General features: G+C 39.0%; 1 long non-coding RNA gene across 1 annotated transcript in view; it reads right to left on the reverse strand.

Annotated features, from left to right (window-relative positions):
- Nucleotides 1–19363: 19363 nt before the first annotated feature.
- The window catches only part of LOC145977692 (uncharacterized), a 38310-nt gene continuing 38132 nt past the window's right edge, over nt 19364–19541 (reverse strand). The window contains exon 4 of the long non-coding RNA XR_014440613.1: nt 19364–19441. This is a non-coding gene — a long non-coding RNA (uncharacterized LOC145977692). The remainder of the gene's footprint in view (nt 19442–19541) is intronic.

Below are 19541 nucleotides of genomic sequence, written 5' to 3' on the forward strand. Positions count from 1 at the left end.
AATTTGCGAAGATGGAGATGAGTGATGACATGATGAAATTGATGAATGGACACTCACAAACATCCATGCCCAGGCCTGGATTCGAAACCGGACCCCTAGCGTCGTAGGGCAATGTGCTAACCACTCCACCATGAAATGATTTCATTTCACACCCTCGCACCAATAAATCATCGTTCTGTAAGCATAGATGTCCCAAAGCTTAAAATACATTCTACGGAAATGGCAAAATTTCAACGAGGAGAAAAACAGGTTTAGTACACACATAAGTTAGTTCAAACGTTTTTGTGGCCACTGAATTCAAATCCAAGAAGAATTGCATAATTGTAATCATTCCAAGCGTTTCCTGCATTTTGCCCATAATTTTCCAGTTGTATTCAGGTACGTAGCTACTCCTTGCTGTCTGCTTTTCTTTTTCTTCCCTTTCTACTTTCCAGAGCTTCCTGGGCCTCCTCGACAAACCTGGGCTCGCGAATCCCACCTTTATTATAGCGCGGACTTGCGAGCTCAGGTAGCAGACAACAGTGGTAAAAGCGATGGGAGCTTTGGGTAAATAACACTATTCCAAAACGTAACGTATCATCTGTCACAATTCTTTCTATCGAGATCCCCTTCGGAGTCCAAATAACAAAATCGCACCACTGTCTTCATGTGATGTGAAGTTGTCCTTGGATCTGATAGTAATAATTGTGAGAGACTTTCAAGTGCAGTTGATTTCCAGGATCAACTACACTACAAAATTGCTTCAGACACCGGGCAGCCTCAACAGGTGTCATATCTCTGGCACTGAAAGGACATTTCACCTCCAAAACACCTTCAGTCGACAAGACCATCGGGAGTAGCAGCCAGGAAAGGGAGCTCCTCGTCAATAATCAAACCACATTTGATTACCGACGAGTTGGTTTGAGCTTCATACTGTGCAATGGCCACCGGCTCATTGGCTATCCCAAACCTGATGGCGGGAGAACATTGGACAGGTTCGGGATAAAGAAGTATCGAAACTGTAGCTCTGCAAGGCGTCGAATCTCTCATCTTAGAGACCGTGCCAAAGTTGGAAGCAGTGAGCCTTACCTTTCTTCCTTCCCGCCATAATCCATGAAGAGACTCACTGCCTCCACTTTGGTCGCGAGTTGCCTCTTCTATTTCCTTTCTCTGGTCAGCTGTAACCTATACTTTGTTCCTCACAAACTCCTCACCCAGAAGTTGCAGTTCCTCAGAACTTACATCCAGTTGAGTCACTTCGGGACCATAGTACTTGTCCCCGTCAGGCTTTGGCTTGGATTCTGAAACAACCTCTGCCTACACTTCGCCTGGTGCTGAAAAGTCTTGTCGTACAAGCGTTTCACCACCTGGTTAAGACTCTTGATGGTGATCGCCTTTCACGTCCAGTCATGCCACTTGTCCCCGTGCTGGAAGCTGAGTGCGGCCGCGTGGCACCTACGAGTGTAGGAGCCCTGCTGCGATCGGTTCACTTGCTTCCCTCCAATGAACTTTGCAACTCGTGACATGTACGACTCCGCAAGATTGGAAGTGCAGTTCCTAGCAAGCGAGTCCACTTTTCCAAGTACGCGTGCTATCGCTTGTCGGATACCTACTAACAATCCCGGTGGAAGTTGTGTTAGCAGAAGGGGGGCAAATTTCTTCCCGGCATTCTTGCAGAACTCAGGTTTGCACCGACTATAGTCTCCAAACACACGATCAGGTACGTTCCTGAGATCTGCAACGAGACCTTATTTCCAGTATTCCTGGAAATTATCAGGCGTGCACACCGGGATAGGTGCTTGATGCGGGACGCACTCTAAATGTTTCCCATTTGAACCTTTTGCCATGTCATAAAGAACTTTGGTGAAATTCTTTATGACATGGTTAGCACATTCGATTTTCTTGATTCTATTCCCGTAGGAAACTGAATTCAATAAAGCCGAATGCACGTTGGAGTCACCATTACCGACAAACTCCATTATTCGGAGGCCATATTCTTGTTCGCAGAATTGGAAGCCTTCTACAAGGATATCAGCTTCCATAGCTGTAGAAGAGCCATTCCAATTCTTGAAACATTTGTGAGGTCCCGCATCTTATTCTCGGTTGGCTGCTTTGGCACACACAATGCAAAACTTGTTTCTCACTCCTACGTATAAAATTTATTTGTATAAAAGCCGACAATTGCGGCGCATGCAGATTTGGCTGAATAGTGGTGTCCATGAGACCGCTGGCTCCAGCCCCCATCGACAATACCTGTTGTCCATAGAACACCGTCGTTCAGCCTATTTGCCGCCATTGCCAATTCTTTTTCTTCCTCGGCAGCTTTCTTCATACTTTGTAAGGGTATTTCCTCCCATTTCTGCAATTTAAAGAGATAAAAACATAGAAATAAGAAAACAAAATGCAAAATGTTATATTGTTGTGTGCTCTTTGGATTAACATTATTCATTTAATTGAAATTGTCGTTAATTACTCTATAATATTTATTTTCACTTACGACAATATTTACAAGTTTGAATCTGATTTATTGTGACACTCCGTCAGTAGATCGAGAACTGACGAGACAACCAGAGAATTGAAAAATATTTTATTAAAAGCTATGGGTATATTAAACAGTAACATGACAGTGTCTGTACAGAGGAATTATAAAAAAGATTGGCATATAAGTTCTATCAAGAAAGAAAAAAAATATATGTCCGTGGTGGCATATACATTTTATCAAGAAAGAAATAATGGTCATTATTTTTTTATTGACATAATTACTCACGCTAGAAGTTAAAGTTATGTTAAATAGATAGCTTAATGTGTAATGTATACAAGGTTCTAGTTGACATGCGACGAACAATACGCTGCGTTGAAATTATGATTTGGTATGAAAAGCTGTGGGTTATGCAATGCTAAAGGAGGCCTATGGAGAGTGTGTTCTTCCCTATAGCATAGATCGAAGACAAGTGGTTTTAAAATGTATAAAGAGGAAAGGCAATCAATTTGACAGGAATGTGTGGACCCAGAACTCCGGTCAGTGCTTGTACGGAAGAAAACATGAACATCGCTGCTGCCGTTGCGAGAAAACATTGTCGAGTAACGCTAAGAGAACTATAATAATTACTGAAAATTTCATTATGCGCCACCCATACGTTTCATATTCATAGTCGCGATTTACAGAGAGTGGAACAGAGGCGACGTTAAATAAACATGAGATTAAATTTTGCCTCGTTAAAGCATATGGAAATTGGAATATTTTAACAAAGAACATACCTGTCCCAGTGAGTCCTCATGTTTTCGGTATGTCTTGACGCTCAGGTGGGGAACGCCAAGGATGGAGAGAAATTCCTCCAAGGGCCCATGTCCATGGCCGGTGCTCACCGAACCCCAAACGGCAGCATCAGTGTCTCCCAGCTTGGTTGTTTCCTGGAGAGTAGTGGTATTTATGCTACGGACAGCGCCGGAAAGTATGAACCCCCTCTCATGCAGATTTGCTACACTTAAAACAAGCTCAACATGCCCATATGAGCTTTTTGCTCAAGTGTGGAACCCCGTCTAATCCAAGATTTTTGTGAAAATACCCTCATGGATTCCATGAGAAAGTATGAACCCTCTTAGATTGATTTGTTTACACTTACAAAAGGCACTTCTGAGAGATTGTTGTCCATAAATTTGTTAAAAATATGCCCCTCTTGGGGCCACACTTAAAACTACACACACACACACACACACACACACACACACACACACACACACACACACACACACACACACACACACACACACACACACACACACACACACACACACACACACACACACACACACACACACACACACACACACACACACACACACACACACACACACACACACACACACACACACACACACACACACACACACACACACACACACACACATATTTATTTCCAGTTTAAGTTTAATTGATAAACAAGGGGCTCTGGGTTCGAGCCCTGATAGATTGAAATACATGTTGCACTCCACACGTGAGATTTTGAGATAGTTGATATACAACTCCCAGATCTTAAACCTGGTAAAAAGTGTTTTACAACAATATATTGTACAAAAACTGAATTTCTCAGTTTCCTTATTTTCTCATGTTTTATAACCACTTGCTCAATACAATATGAGAAGAGCGGGTAAGCATAATTAATTGCCTCCATGCCTTGCCGGCACGCAAGAGATAAAATCTACACGCTAGAAGGGAGCATTAATGATTTTTCTGTATGATTCACTGAAGGGGCCATTAATCTTTCTGTGCGACAGGGGAAAAAGTGTAACATGTCTGCAACATGTAAAAGTGTAACAAAGATTATTGAGATAAAAATACATATTTTCACACAGTGGCAATGAACTGCACCCCCTTCATGCTAAAAGCAATTCTCTTCTGATAATATCAGCCTAGGCAGAGACTTGGAAAATATTATGACAGAAACAAAATCCAATTTTGTCTGTATAAGGGTCTCAGAACCCAGTAAAATGTGGGCATATTCCATATTGAGAAGTGTTAATATTGTTGCATTGTAATCAGGGGTTTTGGGTTCGAGTCCTGATAAAAGATTGAAATATATACAACTGCCCACACATAAGATATTCACTGCTAGCTGATAATACAGTTGAGGTTTCAAAGCTGGTAGAGTGTCTGGGGCCTCTCTGACAGCAAAGTGTTGGTATTATTGCTTTGTAATCAAGGGGTTTCTGTGTTTGAATCGGGCCTCTAGAATTGCTCCGTGACCCTCTCATTTCTTACATCATAAACATATGATTTTTCACCTATGAGAATAACACTACAAATGGTGTCGTCGGGTAATGCCTCGTGGAATTCACAGATAATTTTAATGTTTGTTCTGTCATTAACCACAACCTGTTTTCTTTTTGAAGTGTTAATTACAAACATGGGTCTCCGTGCTTTGAATTCATCTGGCGTGTAATACATGTCAGTATTGCCTGTAGTAACCCTCTTGAAAGCCGAAAAAGCCTCATATAATTTGAGAAAATCATCCTTGGACATGTCTAAATTGTAATTTTCTCTAGGAAAGACCTCATTTCTGCCATTTTTAAGATATATGTTCTTGATGTTGCAGTTATCAAATTTACTTGAATTTTTTTCCTGATTGTTGTGTCTTCCAGTCTGAAACAGTACCACCACAAAATCAGGCATGTCATATTGAATACTGGAGAATGAATTTGTAGCATCAAACTCATAATAAGTACCAGATGCGGGCTTCTGTACGCATTGATATGTGTAAAATTGCAGAGGAATCTGTGGATTTTTTATTATATCAGCTTTGTATTTCAGAGCATAACTGGCCTCATATTCAACAACTGGGATTCTTAACTCCATAGTCTGAATAATGCACTTGCCTGCATCTGGTAAGGTATTAGGCAGAGCTTCTCCTGTAGAGTTTAATGTGCTATACCTCATCAATGCATTATTATCATTTGCAGCTCTTCTAAATGTAATTCTTAACCCGCCCTTCCACATAATATCTTTGTAATCCGAGAAGAATCCTGGCAACAGGCGCATAGGGAACAGCACTGTATGATTTTTAGATAATATCTTATCACCAGCCTCAAATCCGCCTATTTTGTAGTATGATGCCTCGGTTTTGGATAATTTTAATGTGGCCAAAGCTGTGGAGGTAATGCCGGGATAATCCACTCTGTTTATAACAACACCATGCTTTCTGATCTCAATTTCAGAGAACAGATGTGGCACAAAATTGTCTACAAGTCTCATATTTAAATTTGCCGGATAATCTGTTCCATCGAGCTTTACAACATCAAATTTGATGTATAGATCTGCTCTGTGAGGGTGTATAAATCCATCCCCTACATCAAGATCAACCTCAATCTCTGTGTTGGGTTGATTTAAATTTGCAAATGTCCTCCTGTTTGGAGGGAATGATTGTAGCTCATAACTCTCAATATTTTCCATTGTATGTATTTTTATTTAAATGTTAATCTCTATGATAGCAGTTGTTGTGGCTCCAGCAAAATCAACTAATTCTTCTTTTTCATTAGTGACCATCAACTCAATGTAATCTATTCTATTGTGGCACACAGGAAAATATAATGTTGGGGATGGATTGTAGATGATCGGCTCCATAAATTCGGAATTAGGTTTGAATGTTGCAATGATGCCAGTTTGTTTGTGAGTGCCTATGCCATTTGATTTGGTGATCATACCCTCAGCCACATTACAATGAATATTCAGAGTCTCTATGGCTAAGAATTTAGGTATATTCATAGCAGTGTGTTTGATGGCCGCTTCAAGTTTTGTGTTGTTCTCAAAGCCTAACAGTTCTCCTATAGTACCCAGATCCACTGTTTCTGTAGCAGATACAATCTCTACTCTGTGAGTGACAGAATTTTGACTTAACACTACACCTCTGGGTAATTGAGCATTTAGAGTGGACAGATTATATTGCCCTGGAGTGATGACAATTTTTTGATCCCCTACTGCAATTGTATTGTTGTGGTGTGTAATATTAGGGATCAAGTACATGCCGTAAAATGCTCTGAGAGCTATTGTTTTGGGATACACTATATCATCATGTAATTTGAGTTTCAATATTGAATTTTGGCTGGTGAGATGGAATACCCCCATGATGTTTTAAATACCACAGGGCTTTTTGAAAATTTTCAATTGATGGTTTATTTATTTGAGACATATATCTAAGAACAGATAAACACAAATGTCCACAATTAACATCTTTGAAGTTTTGAACACGGGCATTATTGTAATAAAGATTAGCTGATTTTAGATATTTTACTAAATTTTCAGGTGGAACACCTCCAAATGAATCAAACACAAATGCCTCATCTTTTAAATATTTAAGATAACAGATCCAGTGAGTGCCCTGATTTTTGTACTCATCCAAATTAACAATGCCACATTCTTTGTTGAGTGGTTGTTCTGGTAAAGAATCAGACATGTACACACCTCTAAAATGTTTGATGCCCAGTGGCTTGATTAAAGCTTCAATATCTTGGTTTGTAAGCGGCTCTTGTTTTTTTTAAACTTATTCATGGCTCTCTTAACACCCTTGCCTTTTTTCTCCATGGCCAGGTTATGGCGCCTCTGCTCATCTAATTCTGCCCTATTTTTCTTGGCATCTATTACTGTTTTTGCTATGGCAGCTGATCCCCCAGCCAAGCTCCCCACAGCCCCGAGAGCAGCTAAGATGGCAGGGATGGTAAATATAAATCCCCCCACATGTGATTTTTTTCTAGATTGCTGTAATTTTTTTAATTGGGGGGTACTAAGCAACAATTTCATACCATGTCCCTTGGCAATACAAGAGCTTTTTTTCTTGCGCTGCTTTTTGGTCAAGAGACTGTCAATAGTTTTAAGAGATTTGAGACCTGCATAAGGTATTTGATACATAACACCCTTGGCCTTCATTGTAGGTTTATTATATACATATTCACAGCCCCCACCCCAGTTTTTGTTTGGTGCTCATAGCTATGGTGGTTCCCAATGCTGATATTCTCTCACTCAAAGAAGCATCTTTGCTTACAAATCTGCCAAATGCGGCCTCTTCTAATTTCTTGTCTGCAACATGTCTCTTGTCAAGATCAGTATGTGTGTTGTATGCTATGTCATGGTCTCTACAAGCAGCATCTAGGGGATTAACACCAGGATCCCCTCTGTTTAATCTATGGTCCAATTTTGTACCGGGACCACAATACTGATAGCCTGGAATGTGTAGTTCAAATGGCAGCTTGTTTATAATGTCATTAACCAACCCCCGACCCTCAGAGATATTCCAAAATTTAGGTGGTAGAGTATTAATAATTTTTATGAGATATCCAATCCCCTTAGGGTCATTCACTATAAAATTAGATAATTTGGTGCTTATCATGTCCATAATTCCAACCTTTTCATTGTAAAAATTGTGGTTCCCAGCATTTTCCTCCCCAGCTATCACCAGCAACCTATCTACAAGTTTCCTGACATCATCAACCCACACAAATTCTTTGGGCAGGGTGTTGTATTGTTTGATTCCACTGCCAGTCTTGATCTGTGACCATATGGGCTTGATTAAATTATTGTATTTTGCCCCACTGCTAGACTTGACTCTTTTTTGTGTGGGATCATTGTTCTGGTATAGAGCATCTGATTTTATTAATATTTCTTTGTAATATTCATAATCTTGATCTGTATAGCTGCCAGGCCTTTTCCTAGTCATCAGTTCCCACAATCCAGGTGTTCCGGGGTACTTAACAAAAGCACCTTTTTCTCCGAGACGAGATTCTGAATAAACAATCAGATCATCCCCCATAAATGTTACTCTGAAATTGCCAATTCTATGTATGATACTGCCATCAAGCTCTGTGTCAGCATATAAGCCAAAAACCTCATCTTTATTGTCTTTAGGTGTGGTTAAATATTTTTGAGCAAGAAGACCCAATTCAATAGGATCCTGTGTAGCTTCAATTCTTCTAGGAGCAATAGGACTAGGTGTATGAATACTGGAAAGTGGGGTGAATGGATAATCTAAAATGTTCCTAGCAGCTACAGGCACAAGCTCTGTGATCAAATCTTGATTTTGCTCTGTAACAGTTTTGATATTTTTACCTAAATTATTAATAGCATCAATTACAGGCTGTTCTGTTTGTTTGTGTTTTTCATAAATTCCCCGGTTCTCTGATTTCCATCCCTTAAATCTTTTTACAAGATAATCTCTTAACTTAAGATCATCAATAATTGGCCTTTTCATGGTTATTTATATACGTCTCAACGTCTAGAAAATCGTTGATTTTATTTCTGTATTTTCCAGTATTAGGTGTTCTTGTCATATCAATTGTGACAAACCCATAACTGTCCTGGTTCCAGCACCTGCTGCAAAACTTGGAAAAATCATTGTAGCTCAAGTCCCCACCTACATATTCATCATGTATGTGTTTGAGGTTGGTATGATCTTGATGAAACACACATATAAAATTGCTGTTGTCTCGGATCAGTTGCTTCGGTATTTTTGAAAAAGTCTGTGCCAGGTAGAAGCAATCAATGTTTTTGTGTCGGCCCTGTGTAAAGAAATTTCTAACCTTGTTTTGATTATCCAGTATAATGTCATCAAACACAACAACAGAATTATCGAGACATTCATGGAGTGGCTTAACATCTGGTTCAAAAGTGGCTATATCCAATCCATCATATAGCTTCATCAGCTGCTGATATTTTAATTGTTCCAAGCTCTTAGAGAAGACATACAAGTGCCTGTTTTTCCAGTCTAACCAGTTGGGTGCCAATAAAAAATTATCAACTATTAGTGTAGTTTTACCACAAGCAGATGGCCCAACAATAAGACACCTAATATTATCAGGTAGCAATTTGCCATTTCTCTTATTCTGCTGTTCAGGTTCTGGCAGCCTTTTTATAACATCCCAGGTGCTCATATTATTATTTTGTCTGCATCGATCCAGCTGTTTTCCGGATGACCCAGCCATTTGACAAGTAACTTGTTGCCTTTTCTGCGGATGATTTTTTCTATGAGATATGTGTCAGGCTGTTTAGTTTTGCTGAGCTCTTGTTCATAGAATCTGCCTTTGAGAATTTCTCCTCTGTGATCTTTTATTATATATGTGTTAAGGGTCCCGGGTTTAACTTGAACCACTGTAAATAATTCAGTGCTCCAGTTTCTCGTAAAGCCTCTCTTGAATAAGTGCTTATATTTACTGATTCTTACTTGATCACCCACCCTGTATTTGGCCCTTCTTGTTGTTGGCTGGTATCTAGGATAATAAACAGTCCTGATCAATTTTTGCTCATCAGATGAAGTTACTTCAGAGGGTTTCATGTTGATTGTGGAATGGACCGAGTTGTTATATTTATGTAGAAGTTCTGGAAGGATTGTAAGCCATTTATAATTACCTTGAAGTGTAAATTGTTTATACATAAGATTTTTTAAGGTTCTGTTGAATCTCTCTACAATTGAGGCCTTGAGATCACTGTAACTCGAGTAATGTTGTATTGACTGGCTTTTAATAAATTGTTGAAACACCGAATTATAAAATTCTTTGCCATTATCTGTTTGCAAATAGCGCGGTGATCTTCCACTCTGATTGATGATTGTCCTGAAGGCTTCTGTAACACATTTTCCAGTCTTGGATTTGAGTGGCACAGCCCAGGCAAATTTTGAAAATGTATCTATTACAGTGAGTAGATACTTGTAGCCCTTGTTGATTTTGTCTAAGTTTTTCAACTGCCCACTTGACAACTCAATCAAGTCGCTCTGCCATAAATCATCTATGCCCTTTGTGACTACTGGGAGTCTCTTAAAATTATGTCGGGCTTGTCTGTGTAATTCATCAACAATAATTTGTCTAGACATAATATGTAAACAAGAATATTGCAACTATGGGGTGTTCAGCAGCTGATACTGCAGGATTTTCTAAATATAATTTGTCTCCTATTTGTATTTTAAATTCCAGAGTGCCATCATCTTCAGTATAGGCTGTTTCTAATGTATTGGGGTCTGTAAAATCCTCTAACTCTACACTGGTGATTTTCACTTTGTTGTCAGCATTTGTTATTGATAAGGTAGGGTAGTGGTGTGCCTGTGGCTGATGCCAATATTTGATCTTGATTGGTCTCAATGTGCCCCCAACAAAAAACTGGTAATAAAATTGTGCAGGGGACAGCATATATATTTTGCCACCTGGTGTAAATGGTGAATCATATTCTTTGTTGGGGATGCTGTACAATTCAAGAATTACTGTATGTTTTGGATTCTCGATTATGCCTGTTATTTCTTTTTCTGCTGTGAGCAATCTGCTTGTTACAGATTCAAGGTGCTCATTGATCGTTCTAACAACATCATCATGGCCTGGCTTGATTTTTATGTCCACGACAAGTTTCTTGTATTGTTGCACAATCTCTTGAAGTTGGGTAGCAAAAACAGACAAAGCATTTGCTTGATTGGATTCCATGGTTCCTAGCTGTTGCTTGATATTAGCTACAATTTGTTGCAAATTTTCAACAATTGCCAATTTTGAATTTTGAGCAGTAAGATCATGGACCTGTCTTCTGATATCCTCAAACAGGGCATGCAGTTCATTAATATGTTGATTGGTTGGTAGAGTGGCCACTGTCTGAGTGAGATGTTTGATCTCTGTCTGGATATTCTTGATATCTTCTGATTTCAATATCCTATTCACTGCCCTCTTAATATTTTTAAGTTCCTGTGATGTAGGGAGATTTGATACTGTATTTTGTAAAAATTCAAGTGCCAATTTCACATTGTTTAATTCAGAAGCATCAGCCACATTTTGCATAGCATTTTGTAGCAGGGCTATATCTGCCTGAGAGGGTGTTGATTGTTGTAAAATTTCAAGCTTTGTTTGGATATCATCAATCAAGTGATGAAAATGAGATAGTTCAGATTCAGTGTTGAGGTTTTCAAGCTTTGTGATTTGTTGCTGGACACTGACAAGTGTATCTACAATCCCAGGCAATCTGGATTCTAGTACATTTGACAAATCACTTTGCACTGCTGCTATTGTACCTTCAAGATGGGTTATGGTACTTTGAATTTTTCCAAAATCTTCATATGTTTCAAGTTGCAGCTTAATATTGGCAACACTCCGAGTTATTGCATTCAAAGCATCAGAAGATGGCAAGTTGTTCATAAAATTTTCAAGTGTCTCAATTTTTTCTTTAACCTCGGCTATGGCATTATGCAGAGGATCCAGATTAGGTATTTGGAGTGATTGAATCTGTTCTTTTAGAGTGGAAATGACTAGATCAAAATCTTCCTGTGATTTTATGCTTTTGACAATTGTTTGGAGCTGTGCCTGGACATTATTTATTTGTTCTTCCAATTGTTGTTTCAATTGCTCAGAGTTGTTAGCCTGGGTCTTAAATTTGGCTTGAAGAGCTGCTACAGCTTCTTCTAAACTTTGAAAATTATCTAATGTTGCCAGGTCAGTATATTTCTGAAGCAATAATTTGAGTTCAGAATCAATTTTAAGAAGAGGGTCCATGCATTGTGATTGCAGATTTGTAATTTCTAATTGAAGACTGGCATTCAGTGTGGTTTGTAAAGCTTGTAAATCACTTCTTAATTTCTTGACTCTGACATCAAGCATCAGAATCTCATCACTGTGATCTTCATGTCTTGTATGGCCAAATATATCATTAGGCATTTTTGTTTTAGTGGTTATTTATTATAGAGTATCTGATTCTTAATTCTATAAAAAAGGGTATAAGCTTGTCATATGATCCAGGGACCTCAATATATAAGCAGTCACCAGCAGAAACAGTATATACAGTGCCAGAAATCATGTTTGAGTGCTTAATTCTATAAATATTTCTCCCTACTGAAATCTTGACATCACCCTCAGGGGTTGTAATAAATTGCAATTGCCCACCTACAGGTAATTGGTAATGATTTAAATTATTGTTAAATATGTACAATATTTTACCTGTTTCATCATCATTATCTGTAAGTATGCTGTTCAGATGAATAATTAACAAGCCACTCAGTTTAGACAGCATATCAGGAGAGGGTTGTGGTGTTGGCAGCTCCATAATAGCCTGTTTTTTGAACCCAAATAAGTTCATAGGCATGTTTATTTATTTCAAATCATGCTCTGTAATTGGGCATTGATTCCCATTTTTCAAATCACAATGCCCCCAAGGTAAAGTATGTATGCCACATGATAAAATGCATCTCTTGTCATCATGTGGGTCCAGAGCCACTTTTCTTACAATATTTGAAGTCAACAAGTGATCCACACTCTGAATTCTGCATTCTGATGTTTTGATTGAACTCTGGGATTTGAGGCAATTTTCATAATCTTCAAATTTAAGCTCTTTGTCAACAGTCACTCTGCCAATGCCCTTGGCTTTTTTGACAACAGCACTACATGTTTTAAAAGTGTACATCTTGGCACTTAACCCAGCAAATTTCACAATAACATCACCAAGTGTCTCATCTTTTAACTTGCCAGGCACCTTTTTGTTGTGGTGGTGTTGAATCTTTGTATGTTCACTGGTATCAAAGTATTGAAACAATTCAGGCTGTGACATATCTTGATAAACATCTTCTGTTTGAATATCAAGAATAAAACTATCCGTGTCCATGTACAATAATTTTACACGATCACCATAAAAAGGTTTCAACACATCATAATACAATGTTAACATATGTAATTTGGACCTTTCCAATATCACAGCCCCTACATAAATAGGTTTATCAAACTTAATCTTTGTTTTCTTCATGTTGAAAAGTGCCATGTGCTCATCATAAATTCTTCTGTAATTGAAGTTGGGCTTTGCAACCAATTTTTTGCTCCGGCTGGGGTCAGTAATTATTTTAACATCGGTATGTTTCCTGACATTTTCAATTGTTTTGCCATACACTGAATTCACCATCAATTTAAACAGGGTCTTATCAAATTGGCTCATTGCAGATGTTCGAAGCTCTGTGTTTGTATCAATATATGGCTTCAACCATCTTGAGTGCCTGAACCTCAAAACTTTTCCAATTTTGGTCACTTGAACACCATGATTCATCAGGAACTGGAGGTTTTTGTAATATGTGACATATCCCTGTTTTGGCTCCAGGGTCATCATGAGCTTCTTCTGTTTAGAGCCAGGTGAACACTCAACCTCAGGAATTGGGGGCAGATCAGAAAATTTATTGTGCAAATCTTCAGGAATTGTCAGATCAACCTCTAAGAAGAGGCCATAATCACTGTCATCAAAATCCTTAAGATTCTCAATATTGAAATTTTCAACCCATTCAAGCTCTGCATATGGCAGTTTTTGCATCATGGCATGACCATAGAGGCTGTTGGCATCTACATACAGTATATAATTTGATGGCCGTGCTGGATCATAATCAGGCATATGCTTGTTATTTGCTCTGGCATATCTCTGGGAACATTGCACCATGCCTCCTCTTATACATTTCTCCATAAACAGATACATATCTTGATCGTGGATCAGATCCAATTGCTTTTTGGTATTGAAAAACATTGCAGCCCATGCTAGGCCCGGGGCACTGAAAAAATACACTGGGTCCAATCCATAATTTTGCATGCAAGATTTTCTGAATGCCTGGAATATATCAGCTAAGAGGGTCACATCAAGTTTCGAATATACCATGTGATAATCACCAAATGTCTTGCATTTTGAATCGTTCCACACCAATTGAGCATGGTCATAATCTTCATCAGTGATTCCAGATCCTCTGATTTTGCTGTAAAACTCTTCTTGCGGTGGCAGGGAACACTCATCAAATTTAGAAAAATCTGTAACATAGTCATATGGATATACACCCTTCCGCTTAATTAATTTCAGGTCCTGATTTGGAAACGAGGCACGTGTGATTTTCAAGTCATCATCAGATAATTGACTGGCCAGTGTGGGCAGGCTAGCAGATAAAAATCTGTAAGAATCAAGAAATCTTAATTGAATAGAAACACCATTAACTTTAATTATTTTGGTAATGGCAATATATTTTTCATCATTTTCAGCTAAAATATTTAAATTCTGCTTGTCAAACCCTTCGTACCTGATCAGATGATGGAAATCATAATTGGATGCTCCATGGCAAAATATGGGGATAAATTTTGGTCTCTTGATCTGAATATTGCAGCTTTTACACAGGGCCATTAAGAATTTACCATCTGTATGAGAATGGTGTTTCACCTTGATATTTGTATCTGAAAATTCAGAATCACATACCGGGCATTTTTCTGCATTGTTGAAATCCTCAATCTGTTCCTCTGTTAAAGGCAACATGGGTTTTGATTTTAATAAGATGTTAGATGCTATGTCACGGCACACATTTTCTATTCTATGTGCAAATTCTTTGACGGCATTTGGTCCCATGTATAAATATTCTTTACTAACCACACCACCCTGTACAACCATATAATAAAAACTGGAAGGTTCATGTAGCTGGTATGGTGTAATTGAGGATTCTTCAGGATCTGGATTGCAGAATGCAAGACGTTTGAGGTTCGATTCAAAATCATAGACAATAAATACTGGGTGTTCCAACAAGGCTTCAAACTTTTTGAATTTGCAATTTTCACTTGGATTGGGCATCACCATATGAACAGGTTTATGGTTGCCACAGTATTTCAGATGCTCAATTAATTTGTTTTTGGCAATTTCTGCATTTTTTTCAGGAACCCTATTTACCATTTTTTGACCATCAAATACAGTCAAACATCTTCTGCACAACTTGAATATTCTATTGGATTTGTCTAGTTGTGTTCTCACTAAAGCTTCAAGATTATGTATCAGAGTATAATGATATGTGCCATCCCCTTCAATTAAGAGCAGATCAATTGGAACAGCAGATTCATCATCAAGTATACTGATTCTGAGAGGTGCTATCGGGCAATTGCCAGTGGAACAAATAAATACATTAATAGATAATTGCTTGCCATTGATGTGCCTGGCCTTTTTTTCAAATTTATCAATATTCTGAACAGACATTGGATATTCCAAACCCTCCATTGCATCGTCAAAAAGATGTTCATGTTGCTTGTAATAAGTTATTCTCTGAGGATCCCTTGAAACTGGATACAAAGCAGCTAATATACACCACAAAAAGCATTTCTGGTCGGCATTTTTTATATTAACCACGGCTCTTCTGTTTTTAATATTAGCAGGTAATGGCACATATGTAGATCCTTGTAATGGGCAGAATTCAGAAATATTGACATATAACTTGTGCGGAGAGCCACATAGGCTCCATCCAGACTCTTTTGCCGCAAATTCAGAGTGTTTAATATTCAATTGTTCCATCAACCTGCTTATTATTTTGTCTGAATTTGCATTTGAATATACCGGTACAGTTTCTGTTATGTGGGGTTGTGTAAATTTTGTGCCATTTGGTTTTTTATATTGTGTATACAATTTGAGGGACAGTTTATAAGAGCCATTTTGTGCATTAAGAATTGCCTGGAGATCAGGTTTTTTACTGTTCAAGAAATTCTCAATGCCACATCTTGGCTCTGATGCAAACCGGTGATCCTTTAATTGGCCGTTAAAACTGCTATGGATGGGTTCATAGCGTGGCTGCTTTGCTGCTCTAGCATTAACAGGTGCTTCGTGCCTTCTTTTCAGACCAGATGTGGATGGTTGAGGGGGCAATGCAGAGCAAGTATCTTTATGTGTATATGTGAAGTATTGCATGCTGTATTTTCTATTGCATTTGGGGCAAATTATTGTGGGAGTTCTGCATTTGTCTGGGTTACAAATCTTTTGGTGCTTAGCCCAATTGGGGCTGGATATATTCTTATTGCATTGATTACAATATTTTTGATTCGGCATTTTTTGCTGTTGTTTATTATATACAATTTCCTGGGATTCAATTCAAAATTCTATGCTGGATCAGTTGGGTTCAGCACTGTGCTTTGTGTGTGTGTGTATGTGTGTAGGTATGTATGTGTGTTAATATTTTTGGCTTTGGTATTTATATACAATTTCTTGGGGCCCCCCTGCCAAATTGCATCAGTGTATATTGTCTCTATGACCTTACTTGGGTTATTCCGCCAAATTATATGCTTCAAGTCTCCTATACTTTGGTGGAGCCTGTTCAGGTTCTATCCCCCGCGATGTGGGTTCCTCTGCCGATCCAGCAAAGGTGAGGAATCTGCACTGTGCCCTGGCTTATATAGATTTACAGAGCCAATAGAAACACTGCTTATTTAAACGTAATACATAATCACATTATGTCATAAGCAACCAATCAGAAAACACCACATAATCACATTATGTCATAACCATTTAATCAATTAATATTGCACAACATAATACAATAAAAGTGGATCGGGAAGTAAATATGTATGGATGTGGGTGGGTAGGTGTGGGGGTGTGTTGGGGGTGCATTCAGAAACATGAGCTCTTCTCTAATATTTTTGCTGAAGTACTTTCTTCTGAGCGTACATCCCGTTTCTCTGCTGAGCGTACATGCAATCCATACCGCAGCGCCATGCCTCAGCGCCGGGGAAGCGGAATTGTCTGGAACTAATCGATGTCAATAGGGAGAACCGCGCTGCGGCGATCATTTGATAGGGAGAAATTACAGGCAATAGAACTGCCGCTCCAAATATTGATCCCATTGCTTTGAGGCCGTCATGCGCACATATTGTTCAAGTATTGATCTTATACCCTCTCGGTGCTTGATTTTATATATGAACAGATTACAACAAACAAACTGAATGTAACAAATGCAAAATATCCCAGTTTCAATTCAATCCATTTATCTGAATCGAAGAAACCAACAATTCACATATCCCCATATCATTGTATGCTTGCCCTATTGGTACCTCTTTTGCCCTTGAGCAATTTTCTTGAAGAGGCAATTTTATTGAACAAACCTAATAGAACAAGATACAGCGGTATGAGAAATATGTGAATTAAAGATATTTTAGTAATATACGACGTCTTAAGAAAGGTATATTCGGCTCCAAAGTACTTTGTCTATTCCTTACTACCAATCCCTATTACTGGCAAAAAGAGTTAAAAATATTGACATAATGAAAAAAAATTGACTTGTTCCCAAGTATTCACCGAGTTCAGACATTTGCACATAGATGGCACTGTTGCTGTTGCTTATCAAATTTGGAATATCTCTAAAATTGAACCTGGTATCCAATTGAACTTAAACCGGAAATAAATATATGTATATGTATATATATATGTGTGTGTGTGTGTGTGTGTGTGTGTGTGTGTGTGTGTGTGTGTGTGTGTGTGTGTGTGTGTGTGTGTGTGTGTGTGTGTGTGTGTGTGTGTGTGTGTGTGTGTGTGTGTGTGTGTGTGTGTGTGTGTGTGTGTGTGTGTGTGTGTGTGTGTGTGTGTGTGTGTGTGTGTGTGTGTGTGTGTGTGTGTGTGTGTGTGTGTGTGTGTGTGTGTGTGTGTGTGTGTGTGTGTGTGTGTGTGTGTGTGTGTGTGTGTGTGTGTGTGTGTGTGTGTGTGTGTGTGTGTGTGTGTGTGTGTGTGTGTGTGTGTGTGTGTGTGTGTGTGTGTGTGTGTGTGTGTGTGTGTGTGTGTGTGTGTGTGTGTGTGTGTGTGTGTGTGTGTGTGTGTGTGTGTGTGTGTGTGTGTGTGTGTGTGTGTGTGTGTGTGTGTGTGGGGGGGGGGGGGGCCTAGTTTTAAGTCTCTCAGAAGTGCCTTTTGTAAGTGTAGACAAATTAATCTGAGAGGAAGCTCTTCCCTTCCGAAAAAACTCTTCCTTTCCGGAAGAGCTCTTCCTTTCCGAAAAATATTTGAGGGCATTTTCACAAAAATCTTGGATTAGACAGGGTACTTACACTAGAGCAAAAAGCTCATATGCTCATGTTGAGCTTGTTTTAAGTGTAGCAAATCTGCTGGAGGGGAACTCTTCCTTTCCTGTGCTGTCCCTACCGTAAATACCACTACTCTGGAGGCGAGGCTTCTGTCCACTAGGGAGACGCTCCACGGGGTCGGTGGTGATTGAACGAGTGTGGTTGCAATAACCACACTTGTAATCGAACACGGACAAGAGCCCATACCTTTTCTCTTTCTGCCACCTCATACTTCCCCCCGGATGAACTGGACATCTGGAAATGAAGAATATTTCTGTAATATAGCTGCAAATCATTCAGTACTATTCATCAAGTGCAACAAAGGATTAGGCATACATATGAACGTAGGTTTACAAACGACACTAGCTGCCTCGGGATCCGAGAATGATGAGTGGTCGACTCAACGAACAAACCACGGCAGGTTCCACATTCAAATTCTGCCGTGCCCCCGCACCGGGGTGGTTAGCAAATCACGCTACGATGCCAGGGGTTCCGGGTTCGTATCCCAGCCTGGGCATATATGCTTGTGAGTGTCCATTCATCAATTTCATCACATCATGACTCATCCTCACCTTGCCCAAAAGTGTCACAAAAAGCGAAGTAAAATAACGATAATCAAACAAACAAAGAAAAAAGACAGATTGAGGTTCTGTCCTGGGCATGGTTGGTTGTGTGTATCCCTTCGTCCATTTCATGTAATCATCATCGCGATTTGGCATACACAAGAGACAGGCACAAGGGAAAGTAGGTGGGAAATGTAAGTTTAATTTCAGAAAACCTTTCTATTGAAGTATTTTTTTTCAATTATTGTTTACTGTTATTAATACCTTATTTTAATGCTTGCTATCACATACCTCTTGCAGCAAAAAGTTTAATTTACACACTAATATTAGATTATCTTATTAATACATATCTCAGCAGTGCCTTGTGGTACTGATATTTAGTCATTCCAACCTTCCAAGCTACTCCAAAGTGCTCAAAATACTACGTAATATGATTTATTTTCATTTACCTGTGCCTTTCAAGGTCTCGTACTTGGGTGAGGAAGTGTTTTATATCCACAATTCTCCTCCCTTCTAAAGTTGCCACCTTAGGATCTGTGCTCGGGTGGGGTGGTCCCACCTCAATCAGAAGTTCCGGCAAGTCTTGTTCGCTGTAATCGAAAGATGGCATACTTTTACTAAGTGAAACACAAGAACTTCGGATGAAAAACAATTGTGCATATAAGGAGCATTAAACCTTTTTCATTACAT

The sequence above is a fragment of the Lepisma saccharinum genome, chromosome 23 (assembly GCF_977018435.1).
Source record: "Lepisma saccharinum chromosome 23, izLepSacc3.1, whole genome shotgun sequence".
NCBI classification, from domain to species: domain Eukaryota; kingdom Metazoa; phylum Arthropoda; class Insecta; order Zygentoma; family Lepismatidae; genus Lepisma; species Lepisma saccharinum.